Below are 12,714 nucleotides of genomic sequence, written 5' to 3'. Positions count from 1 at the left end.
ACTGTGTAAGTCTATGGAAGAGGTTGAGTACCACGAGCCTCCTAGGTTTTGTATTGAAGTCAATGTACCCAGAGGAGGACAGAAGCCAGCTGTCCTCCGGCTACACCATGGTGCTACCCTACAGAGTGATGTTAAGGCTACTTTAGACCTTCATTGCAAAACAGTGTGTCTTGTGAATATATTTAGTGTAGTTTTATCTAAAAGTACCAACTTTTTTGATGTTACACTATTTTTATGAAATTTACTGAGGAGGATGGTCCTCCCCTTCTTCCTCTGAAGAGCCTCCAATGTCGCTAGTGTAGAGAGTTTGAAAATGAGGAGAATTATTTAGGTCACACTGGTCACCACCTTTGTGAAGGGGGAATACAGTGGGGAGAACAAGTATTTGATACACTGCCAATTTTTCAGGTTTTCCTACTTACAAAGCATGTAGAGGTCTGTAATTTTTAACAAAAATCCAGAAAATCACATTGTATGATTTTTAAGTAATTAATTTGCATTTTATTGCATGACATAAGTATCTGATCACCCACCAACCAGTAAGAATTCCAGCTCTCAAAGACCTGTTAGTTTTTCTTTACGAAGGCCTCCTGTTCTCCACTCATTACCTGTATTAACTGCACCTGTTTGAACTCGTTACCTGTATAAAAGACACCTGTCCACACACTCAATCAAACAGACTCCAACCTCTCCACAACGGCCAAGACCAGAGAGCTGTGTAAGGACATCAGGGATAAAATTGTAGACGTGCACAAAGCTGGGATGGGCTACAGGACAATAGGCAAGCACTTGGTGAGAAGGCAACAACTGTTGGCACAATTATTAGAAAATGGATGAAGTTCAAAATGACGGTCAATCACCCTCGGTCTGGGGCTCCGTGCAAGATCTCACCTCGTGGGGCATCAATGATCATGAGGACGGTGAGGGATCAGTCCAGAACTACAAGGCAGGAACAGGTCAATGACCTGTATAGAGCTGGGACCACAGTCTCAAAGAAAACCATTAGTAACACACTATGCCGTCATGGATTAAAATCCTGCAGAGCACGCAAGGTCCCCCTGCTCAAGCCAGTGCATGTCCAGGCCCGTCTGAAGTTTGCCAATGACTGACTATCTGGATGATCCAGAGGAGGAATGGGAGAAGGTCATGTGGTCTGATGAGACAAAAATAGAGCTTTTTAGTCTAAACTCCACTCGCCGTGTTTGGAGGAAGAAGAAGGATGAGTGCAACCCCAAGAACACCATCCCAACCGTGAAGCATGGAGGTGGAAACATCATTCTTTGGGGATGCTTTTCTGCAAAGGGGACAGGACAACTGCACCGTATTGAGGGGAGGACGGATGGGGCCATGTATCACGAGATCTTGGCCAACAACCTCCTTCCCTCAGTAAGAGCATTGAAGATGGGTCGTGGCTGGGTCTTCCAGCATGACAACAACCCGAAACACACAGCCAGGGAAACTAAGTAGTGGCTCCGTAAGAAGCATCTCAAGGTCCTGTAGTGGCCTAGCCAGTCTCCAGACCTGAACCCAATAGAAAATCTTTGAAGGGAGCTGAAAGTCTGTATTGCCCAGCGACAGCCCTGAAACCTAAAGGATCTGGAGAATGTCTGTATGGAGGAGTGAGCCAAAATCTCTGCTGCAGTGTGTGCAAACCTGGTCAAGAACTACAGGAAACGTATGATCGCTGTAATTGCAAACAAAGGTTTCTGTACCAAATATTGAGTTCTTCTTTTCTGATGTATCAAATACTTATGTCATGCAATAAAATGCAAATTAATTACTTAACAATCATACAATGTGATTTTATGGATTTTTGTTTTAGATTCCGTCTCTCACAGTTGAAGTGTACCTATGATAAAAATTACAGACCTCTACATGCTTTGTAAGTAGGAAAACCTGCAAAATCTGCAGTGTTAAAAATGATTGTTCTCCCCACTGTATATCGGCCGCCTTCCAGACCTTGCCGAGATAAAATGCTGATTAAAAACATAATTTTTTTTTAAATCTCAGTAGTAATGTCAGTCTGACACAACTTTCTTAGGCAAGTAATGAGAGTAATTTCCACGCTTTAGACGGATCACCAGCAGAGTCTGAGATAAAACTTAGAAAGTATCTAGGTTTAGCTTTCGTGATCGAGGAAATGCATCTATTTCTCAATTTCCTGAAAAACTGCCAGTCAGTTTTTCTAGCCTTGGCCCAAGCCTGATTTATCATCATAACAAGATCTGAAAGTTCTGTAGAGAACCAAGGATTTGTTATATTTTTACTCTAAGGCATTTAACGGGAGCGTGTTTGTCTGCCAGAGAGAGAACTTAGAAATAGCACTCCCCCATATTTTGGTTAGGCTTGCCTCTGCCCTTCCATGCCCCTCCCCCCTGTGTTTTGGTGAGGCCTGCCTCCTCCCTCCCATGTACTCCCCCATATTTTGTTGAGGCTTGTGTCTGCCCTCCCATGCACCCCAACCCCATATTTTGGTGAGGCCTGCCTCCCCCCTCTCATATTTTGGTGATTCTTGCCTTGCAGATCTGCATCCCAGCCCGCCCCAGCATGGGGTGTGCAAATGGCATGATTTCATGATTTAGAAACTCTGACGAACCATCCTTCTCCTTCCTGCATTACACACCTCAGTAGCCTGCAGTCCACTTCCTAGCAATTAGCGCTCACTTCATTACATGTTGGGTTGTTCCTAATGTAGCTCCTGTGTTTATGCACTATTACCTTGATGGATGTCTATCCCACAATTAGACATAATTGGCATATCAATATGCAGAAGCTAAATGGATTAACCTTCTCTAAAACTAATGAGCACTCCCATGACCAGCTGGGGAATGGACCAGAATTAGCATTTGTCATTTTTAGGGGTTTGATGATAATACAGAAATAAATAATTTAATAAGGGGTTAGGAGGTATTTTCTTTGTCTTTGTTAACTTAACCCCAAGATTGTATGCATGTAAAATATGTATTAAATGTAGAGATACTCTATTAAGTAACAGGGATTGTTGATAATATTGGTTCATACAGTAACATATTAAAACAGGCAGCATGAAAAGGTATGCACAACAATGCTACAATACTACTAACAACACTATACTACCAGTATACTGTACATCCTTATGCATTTGGAAATATATCTGATTCCGTCTAGTCTAGTTGCTAGTTTGGGCACCGCTCCAGTGAGAAGCGTTAGCTACCTAGCTGATTAGTTACAGAGAATATTGACCGACCGACCTGACTGTGTTCAGTACCTTCTAACCCTGATTTCCGTGCATTCATTTTCAGAACTCTTTGTAATCTAATCACCGACAGCAGCCTTGGTGGTGCTGGGTTTGGTTGCTGGCAGGGACGATGCTTTGTGGGTGTTCCTGTATATACCCTGAAAATCCAGGAGGACGCATTGATTCGTGTTCTCTGCCAGATTCCCGTATTGAGGGGAGGTGTGTGTGTGTGTGTGTGTGTGTCAGCTGAATCACCATCAGCAAAGAGTCTTGTTAAACATCTGGCCTCTGACACCAGGGAGACTCAGATACCGGCAGCTTTAGCAGAGCGATCCGTCTACCGTGCCAAACGCCGAAACACATCTGACAACCTGCTCAAGTAGCAGCATACTGCATGATTCATTCTGGATATACTTTCTTCTTTTAGGAAACAGAAGTATTGGAAGAAGAGACATCATTGCAGTGTTGCAGCATTACAAATGCTGAAAGAAGAGGAATGATTTCCTTGTTGAAATGTATATATTTTATCACTTGCCGAAGTGGGTGAAATATTTTAGACAAAATACGAAGACGTATAAGACAATGGTTATTAACCATGTGGAATAAAAATGATAAACTAATACTGTACTTTTAAAAAAATCAAATCAGCCTTGACTGTTTAGCTCAGATTGTTTATGTCAGAAAATTCAGAAACACCTTCCTTCCTTTTGCACCTAACATCATCCAGGTTATGACCCATCCGTGTCCTTGGATTAGGCCTGGGGTATTGTTGCAGGGCTCATTACATAGACTGCCTGTGATATGAGCTTGAAATTCACATCGAGTGACAGATATAAAGCTTGACTAATACACACTGACACTTGGCATGAAAATACTGAAATGGCAGACTTCGTCCCCGACTGTTTGTGTTCCGATACTAAGCAACTGATTTGGACAACCGCTGCCTCAGTGTGCACAGACGTGTTGGATTTGAAATACTTCTATTTTGTCACTTTTGTCACATTGTCTCTCTCCCTCTCTTCCTCCCTCTCTCCCTCTTTCTACAAGGACATGTTAAACTTAGCTTCCCAGTCAGTGCTCAGGGCAGTGAGTAGCATAGCGGTGGTCCTGCCAGCAGACTGCAGGTACGGTAATAGGGATTGAGAGCTGTATGCGTCAACCTTAATTACCTTAAATAGCAGCCCCTCAGGCTTCTTTCTACACTCCGTGTGTCTCTGAATTGACAGATTGAAAAGGTAGCCAGAGAGGCGAGGTATTAGACTTTTCAGCCTATTAATTAATTGTACAGGAACTAAACCATGACCGCCAACCCTAGATAGGGAACTTTAGTGACTATTTCTCCTTAAAGGTCTGGTCATACTATTGTAGCTCGCTTCACTAAGGACTGATTCCTTAGTCGTATTCCTAAATGACATGCAGCAATGGTTACCGGTATTCATTTCTAGCTTAGGTATTCTGTCTCAAGCTGGTGACCTTATTCTGAGCATCATAGTGGTTTGGAAATCAAATAAACATTTCCCTATACTGTATATCTCAAATCATGCCAATTTACCTGGTCTTACATGTTCCAGATTCAGTTTGAAGCATTGCGCTTTTATCCCACTCATATAGGTCCATTTTCAGTCCGGCGGTAGCCATACTAGCTCTGTGAGAAATGGACAATAAGTTGCAGCTTTAAGTTATCAAAGAGATCCATCAAAGGGCTTTACACTTTTCAAGAAGTGGATAAAAGGCTTGTTTTCAGCCAGAAAAGTAGCTTGTTGGGAAGAGAGAAAAAAGAAACCGCTTCATAAATAAGAGAAAAGGAGAAATAAGAAATATAAGGCTAAATGGAAGGGAGTGCTTAAGAAAAGAAAGCTGGCTGGCTTTTCTTTTTTTCATGTTCAAATGATTTCAATCCCAAATCACATCCTATAACCTTGTTAGCATCTGAGCTGATTTCCATATTAACAACCTCTTCAGAACCTTCAAAGTCTTGAATAATTGACAACAAATGAAATGTTTTGATTGTCGCCGGTCGGCACATAGTATGTTTAATGTTTTATACGTGGCTGGCTGCTTCCTCCTAGCTAATTATGCAGATGATGCATTTGTCGGCTAGCTAGACCCCCGTCCCTTCCTCTCCCTCCGATCTGTCGGTACTTGGTTCAACGTTTTCAGACTGTAGCGCATACACACACACACACACACACACACACACACACACACACACACACACACACACACACACACACACACACACACACACACACACACACACACACACACACACATCTGAGCTAGTAATTAACTAGTAGGGGACTGCTCAATGACCTGCACCAGAGTCAAACGTCTGCCAATTCAGCCATTGTTTAGCCACAGAAGTATTGGGATAATTAAAATGGTAAATGAGCTCATAGTTAAAAAGGGGACAGTCTTATTTATAGTGATGGTGTTGTAATAGCTAGGTCAGCATAGGAGAGGACTGAGTTATTGATGACACACACACACACAGAGTTATTGACGACTGTCTGTCAAAGCCATTTACTGCGTTTAACCTAAATGTCTTAGTATGATGTTATTATTTATGTGGACAGTACACACAGAGGAGATGTAGAGTTACAGTTCATTTAACATGGATTGATTGAGGATACAACTGCTGATATGGGATGACAGCGATCATGTCCAAAGGAGACAGATAGCGAGAGAGCTTGCGTGTGTTCTATAAGTGGATGCATGTGTAAGCTTATTTGTGTGCGCATCCATATGTGAGTGTCTCTGCATATACTGTATGTGTTTGAAACAGATGAGAGTCAGTGCCCAGTCAGGTCTGAGTATGTATCCTGAAGACACTGTCAGGCAGGATTGATTTCCACTTTCCCATTTTATACAAGTGTTCCTGTAATACAGCTGACCCCCACATTGCGTTACCTTGTCATTCTGCGAGACAGATCAAAGAGAGGATGAGCTGGAAATAGCCGGACTATGACCTTGAACTCAGAGCAGAACGGAGGAGTGACAGAGGAAGCGAGGAGTGACACACACACAAGCAAGCTACCCCCCCCAGCAGCACACACCGCACACACACCACACAGAGCAAAATAGGACAATTCTGTTACTGAATATTTTGCCATGGGAACAGTAGAGGGCAGACCAACACTGTTAAAAATAGGAAAAAATGGCTGGATTTTGGCTGACCACAAACACATTGGGTTTCTCTGATACCGAGTGTTGGGTTTAACATTCTAAGTCTCAACTGACCTGGCTGTAAACAGACATGTTAAATATCAAATATACTTGTTAAATATATATATATATATATCATGATTGATACATATAGTGGACTACACTGAGTACTAAACATGACAACAAAACATTACGAATACCTGCTCTTTCAATGACATAGCTTTAACCTGGATTCACCTGTTCAGTCTATGAGTCAGTGTAGATGAAGGGGAGGAGACAAGTTAAAGAAGGGTTTTTAAGCCTTAAGATAATTGAGACATGGAATGGGTGTGTGCCATTCAGAAGGTGAATGGGCAAGACAAAATATTGTAGTTCCTTTGAACGGGGCTTGGTAGTAGTAATGGCGGTCAGTGCTATTTAAGATGAGATAGGACAATTGTTTGTATTTGTATGAGCATGCCCTTTTTATTTCTATTACAGCATGTTGGATGACTGCCATTCATATTCCATTCACCCAGCACAATGTAACATCCACAGGTTTAGGCTACTACATGATACTAACATTTTCCCTATACCTATCATGATGTGGCTACAACCTAGCCCACGAATGAAAGTTTACAACTTGGGGGAAACAGGTCAAGAGGTGACAGACATTGACACATTCAATACCGCCTTGCACACTCGTGCCTGTGTCTTGCTGATCTTTGGTGTAATCATTAGTCTGACAGTTGCAACGGAAGTTTCTATTGGACAAATTCAGGTATGTTTTCCTTCTGGTGTTCCATTTGCTTCTATTTTAAAATGAGTTTTAATCGGCGGAATGAATACACACAAACACAGAACGAGCAGCCTCGTATAAAGGGCATGGTTACTTTGCTCGTTACATTTATAATTCCTTCTCTCATCCACACTCCTTCCGCCACTCACCTTTGCCCTTTGCTTGTGGAATTCAGTGCACAATACAACAGCTGCATGTGACCAGGCGAGAGCCTTTACAAGCCAAACTTTCAAACCATAACCGCTACACACAGCCTACATTGTTTTCACCATATTAACGTCATAGTCAACATAGCTACAATAACTAACGTGCTAGTAAACCAATCATGGAGTACAGTATACAATCATGCAGTACAGTATACAGCAAGCAGTTTAGCAGTTTCACCGGTGGCAATAAATTAATGAAACCCGAAGCTTACATTGACTAGGAAGAGATCCAGTGTTGGATAGCCATAGCCAGCTAGCTAACATAGCATTCCTCTCTGTTTGAGCCAGGTGTTTGAGTAGTCTAAACTAGCTAAATACATTTTCTAGCTAAGTCAGTGAAAACCAATCCCAGAACAACAGCAAAATACCTTGTGAAGATGCTGGAGGAATCCGGTACAAAAGTATCTACATCCACTGTAAAACGAGTCCTATATCAGCAAGAAAGAAGCCACTACTCCAAAATCGCCATAAAATTCCAGCCTATGGTTTGCAACTGCACATTTGGACAATGATCATAATTTTTTGAGAAATGTCCTCTGGTCTGATGAAGCAAAAATAGAACTGTTTGGCCATAATGACCATTTCTATTTTTGGAGGAAAAAGGGTGAGACTTGCAAACCGAAGAACACCATCCCAACCGTGAAGCATGGGGGTGGCAGCATCATGTTGTGGGGGTGCTTTGCTGCAGGAGGGACTGGTGTACTTCACAAAATAGATGGCATCACGAGGGAAGGAAAATTATGTGGATATATTGAAGCAAAATCTCAAGACTTGGAAGTTAAAGCTTGGTCACAAATGGGTCTTCCAAACGGACAATGACCCCAAGCATACTTCCAAAGTTGTGGCAAAATGGCTTAAGTACAACAAAGTCAAGGTATTGGAGTGGCCACCACAAAGCCTTGACCTCAATCCTATAGACAATTTGTGGGCAGAACTGAAAAAGCGTTTGCGAGCAAGGAGGCCTACAAACCTGACTCAGTTACACCAGCTCTGTCAGGAGGAATGGGGCAACTTATTGTGGGAAGCTTTTAGAAGGCTACCCGAAACGTTTGACCCAAGTTCAACAATTTAAAGGCAATGCTACCAAATACTAATTGAGTGTATGTAAACGTCTGACCTACTGGGAATGTGATGAAAGAAAGAAATGCTGAAATAAATCATTCTCTCTACTATTATTCTGACATTTCACACTCTTAAAATAAGGTGGTGATCCTATCTGACCTAAAATAAGGATTTTTTTACTTGGATTAAATGTCAGGAATTGTGAAAAATTGAGTTTAAATGTATTTGGCTAAGGTGCATGTAAACTTTTGACTTCAACTGTAGCTAGCTCTCTCTCACTTTCTCTTTCTCTCTCTCTCGCTATATCTTTCTCTAGCTTCTCCTTAATTTCCCTTTCATATTTTCTTTCTCTTTGAGTCAACTAATCACCAAATTGTATGCACTGCAGTGCTAGTTAGCTGTAGCTTATGCTTTCACTACTAGATTCATTCTCTGAACCTTTGATTGGGTGGACAACATATTACTTAAATACATGCTGCAAGAGCTCTGATAGGTTGAAGGCTGTCCTCCAGATATTGTCATAATTAGTGTAAGTCTATGGAAGGGGACGAGAACCATGAGCCTCCAAGGTTTTGTATTGAAGCCATTGTACCCAGAGGAGGAGTGAAGCGAGCTGTCCTCCAGCTACAACATGGTGCTACCCTACAGAGTTCTGCTGAGGCTACTGTAGACCTTCATTGCAAAACAGTGTGTTTTAATCAATTATTTGGTGATATGAATATATTTAGTATAGTTTTATCAAAAAATAATCATTTTTAAAATATTTAACTATTTACACTTTTTTGAAATTCACTGAGAAGGACGGTCCTCGCCTTCCTCTGCCGAGGAGCCTCCACTGGCTAGTAGGTGCCAGGCACACCGGTTTGTGTCAAGAAGTGCAGGGGTTTTCAAGCTCAACAGTTTCCCTTGTGAATCAAGAATGGTCCACCAGACAATGGACATCCAGCCAATTTGACACAACTGTGGGAAGCATTGGAGTCAACATGGGCCAGCATCCCTGTGGAACGCTTTGTGGAGTCCATGCCCCGATGAATTGAGGCTGTTCTGTGGGCAAAAGGGGGCAGTACAACTCAATATTAGGAGCGCTCTTAATGTTCTGTACGCTCAGTGTATATGATTTAAAGCAAACTGTAAAAACAGACTGTCAAATCTGCTCCTAATAAGATAAGAGTCTTACAGAAACTGTAAGGTTGGAGTCCCGACTACACCAAACTGAGAGAGAACAGGAGGGGAATGAGAGCAAGAACTGGAGAGCCCCAGCTGTGAGAGACTGCTCTCTCTCTTTCTCGCTCTCTCTTCTCTCTCTGAGTTATTTGGTTCATTATAGTTCCCTGGAGAGGCTGCATCCTGTGAGTGAGGCCCGTTGCCAGGCCTTTGCTTGCACCGTGGTGGAGAGAGACTGTCTTTAGGACACTGTTTGGCAGTTCCACAAGCACAGTTCCAAAAGACAACAGTAGTGCTGTGAGGGAGGTTGTGTTGGAGAGGACATGTAGGTGTGAATCTGTGGACATCAGAAGCGTGTGGATGAGGTGCTGTTCGTGGTGGGAAAAGAACCCCAACCATGCTGTCATCTATATCAATGACCTACTATAATGGTGTTTTAATTGGGGCATGGTTCATACATTGGCCTTTCACTGTAACACATTTTTGAAAATGTTTTTCTGAATATTTTCGGGGAATATTTTTTTCACAAGTACAGTATATTCTTCTTCATTTCTATAGCTTTGAACACTCAGATTTGACGGTGTCTCATTTAATTTAGCTCTGAGGTTTGTAGTAGTCTATTTTCTTCTCTCTCCTGCACAATTATGTCTCTAATATTTCCCATTGCTTAAGCTCGCTGCCGATTTTGGTTAGGAACTCATAAATAATTTACTGAAAGAGCGGCTGGAAATTCATGTGCAATTTGCAGCTGCTAAAATCCGGCTATTGTTTCCTGGGCTGTTCGACAGAACTACAGATAGAATCTTAGAATGTTAGACAGTCGCTTTGTACAACAGAGAACATGATCTAAAATTCTAACAGTCACTCCGTGACAGGCCAGACAATCATTAGTGGGCGAACTGCAAGTCACTGTCCACTAAGGGCTACAAGCTGTCTCCAGCTATCATTTTATATACCAGAGAGACCCACATTTTCATAATATATTTTGATACTCTTTCGTCACATTTATGCTGTTTCACCATGAAAGCGTGTTGGATTAAACAATGCTATGTACTGAATAATTTAATATGAGCATTATGGGATATCCTATTTGTATCGACTGCAGTCTCCCTACTGCAACATATTTTCACTCTAACAGAAATACATAATATTCAACATTTTTACTTTTACCCCACCAACCTAAATCTTCATGAAGGTAGTTTTACTCATTTGATATGTTTATTTTAAGAAATTATTTGCCCCTGAAATAATCCTGAATGTCTATGTTAAAGTGTGATATTGTGTACCCTGGTTCTTCTGGGGGGAGAGGCTGAGTCAGGGAGTTAAGGTTAGGGATATAGCATGAGTGTGAATAGTCCCTGCCGGCAGCTCCAGGTGCAACCTATCCCTCAGTGACTCCTCGGTCCGGGTAAATACACCCTCACAGTCTGATATCTCCTCGCCTGGACAGGTGGCCAGTCCTCTGGTTCAGAGGTTCCCCCCTTCCCTCTCCCACCACCCTCTCTCCCCTCGTCCTTCTCCCCTCTGTCTCTCTCCCCTTAGTCTCCCCTCATCCCTCTTCCCCTCTGTCTCCTCACCCAGCACCCCTGAATCTGATACACTGTGGGGAACCCAGCCAAGCCTGGCAGCGGATAAATGACCCCACGATCCACCATCTTAACCATTGTCGTACGCAGCAAACAGGAGACGGCTCTATAGTAGTGTGTGCTTGTGTGTATGTTTGACGACTATGGGGATATAAAACAACATTTCCTCCCCAGAAGCTCCCAGCTCCCTTCCTATACCCTGACCTATTTTGAGGATGTATCTCTTAACGGAAAGATTAAGGCTGTTTAATGGTAGGTGACACAGCAGTGTCCTGCAGTGATTTTCTTGCTTAATCCTTAACATCTTCGGTAAAAGAGCTTTCAGAAGAAATTTTGTGAGTTTTTGGCATGCACCCCCTGAGGGAATGCGCGATTGTCAGAGTGCATTTTTCGATTCTTAGAAGCTATTCCTCAGGAGAGTCATGGAGGGCTTCTCCCTTCAGTGAGTTAGGTAAGAGAGTCAGGAATAGTTGCCAAAGTAATTCCACCTAAAGCTCTGTTGGAAATTACAAAATGTTTCTTCTATATTAGTCTGTCACCTTGCCTCAAACGTCTCTAGAAACACTATAAAACGAAGACCACTGAAGTGAAGAATTTCCTTACGAGGAGCTCTTAAGAAGAGGAGACGATGTCCTGGGGCTATTTGGTGCCATGCTCAGAGACTCACAGATGAGGCCAGGGGATGTTTAGCAGCTACTGGGCTGTGACCATGTTGTGAAGCTGCCTGTGTGTCCTGGAAGCAGAATCAGATGCCCACTCTGGCCCTTATCCTATCCTCCTCTCAGGAATTAACAAATACAACAAAATAGTATTTTCTTGCCAAACACATGTGAAGTTACATGCCAAGCTTTCTCAAAGTTGTTTTGTCAAATCAAATCATCAAATCAAATTTTATGGTTAGCAGATGTTAATGCGAGTGCAGCGAAATGCTTGTGCTTCTAGTTCCCGCAGTGCAGTAATATCAAACAGGTCATCTAACAATCCACAACAACTTCCCAATACACACAAATCTAAAGGGGTGAATGAGAATATGTACATTTAAGTATATGGATGAGAGTGGCCGAGCGGCATAGGCAAGGTGCAATAGATGGTATAAAATACAGTATATACAGTACATATGAGTAATGTAAGATATGTAAACATTATAAATAAAATACAGTATTTACATGTGATATGAGAATGTAAAATATGTAAACATCATTAAAGTGGCATTATTTAGAGTGCCATTGTATAAAGTGACTAGTGATCCATTTATTACATTTGCCAGTGATTGGATCTCAATTTAGGCAGCAGCCTCTCTGAGTTAGTGATGGTTATTTAACAGTCTGATGGCCTTGAGATGGAAGCTGTGTTTCAGTCTCTCGGTCCCAGCTTTGATGCACCTGTATTGACTTCGCCTTCTGGATGTTAGCGGTATGAACAGGCAAGGGCTCGGGTGGTTGATGTCCTTGATGATCTTTTTGACCTTCCTGTGACATTGGGGCGGCAGCGTAGCCTAGTGGTTAGAGCGTTGGACTAGTAACCGAAAGGCTGACA

Source organism: Oncorhynchus keta, chromosome 37 (genome assembly GCF_023373465.1).
Source record: "Oncorhynchus keta strain PuntledgeMale-10-30-2019 chromosome 37, Oket_V2, whole genome shotgun sequence".
Taxonomy (NCBI): Eukaryota; Metazoa; Chordata; class Actinopteri; order Salmoniformes; family Salmonidae; genus Oncorhynchus; species Oncorhynchus keta.
The sequence above is the reverse complement of the archived record's forward strand: the minus strand, read 5'-3'. Positions refer to the sequence as shown.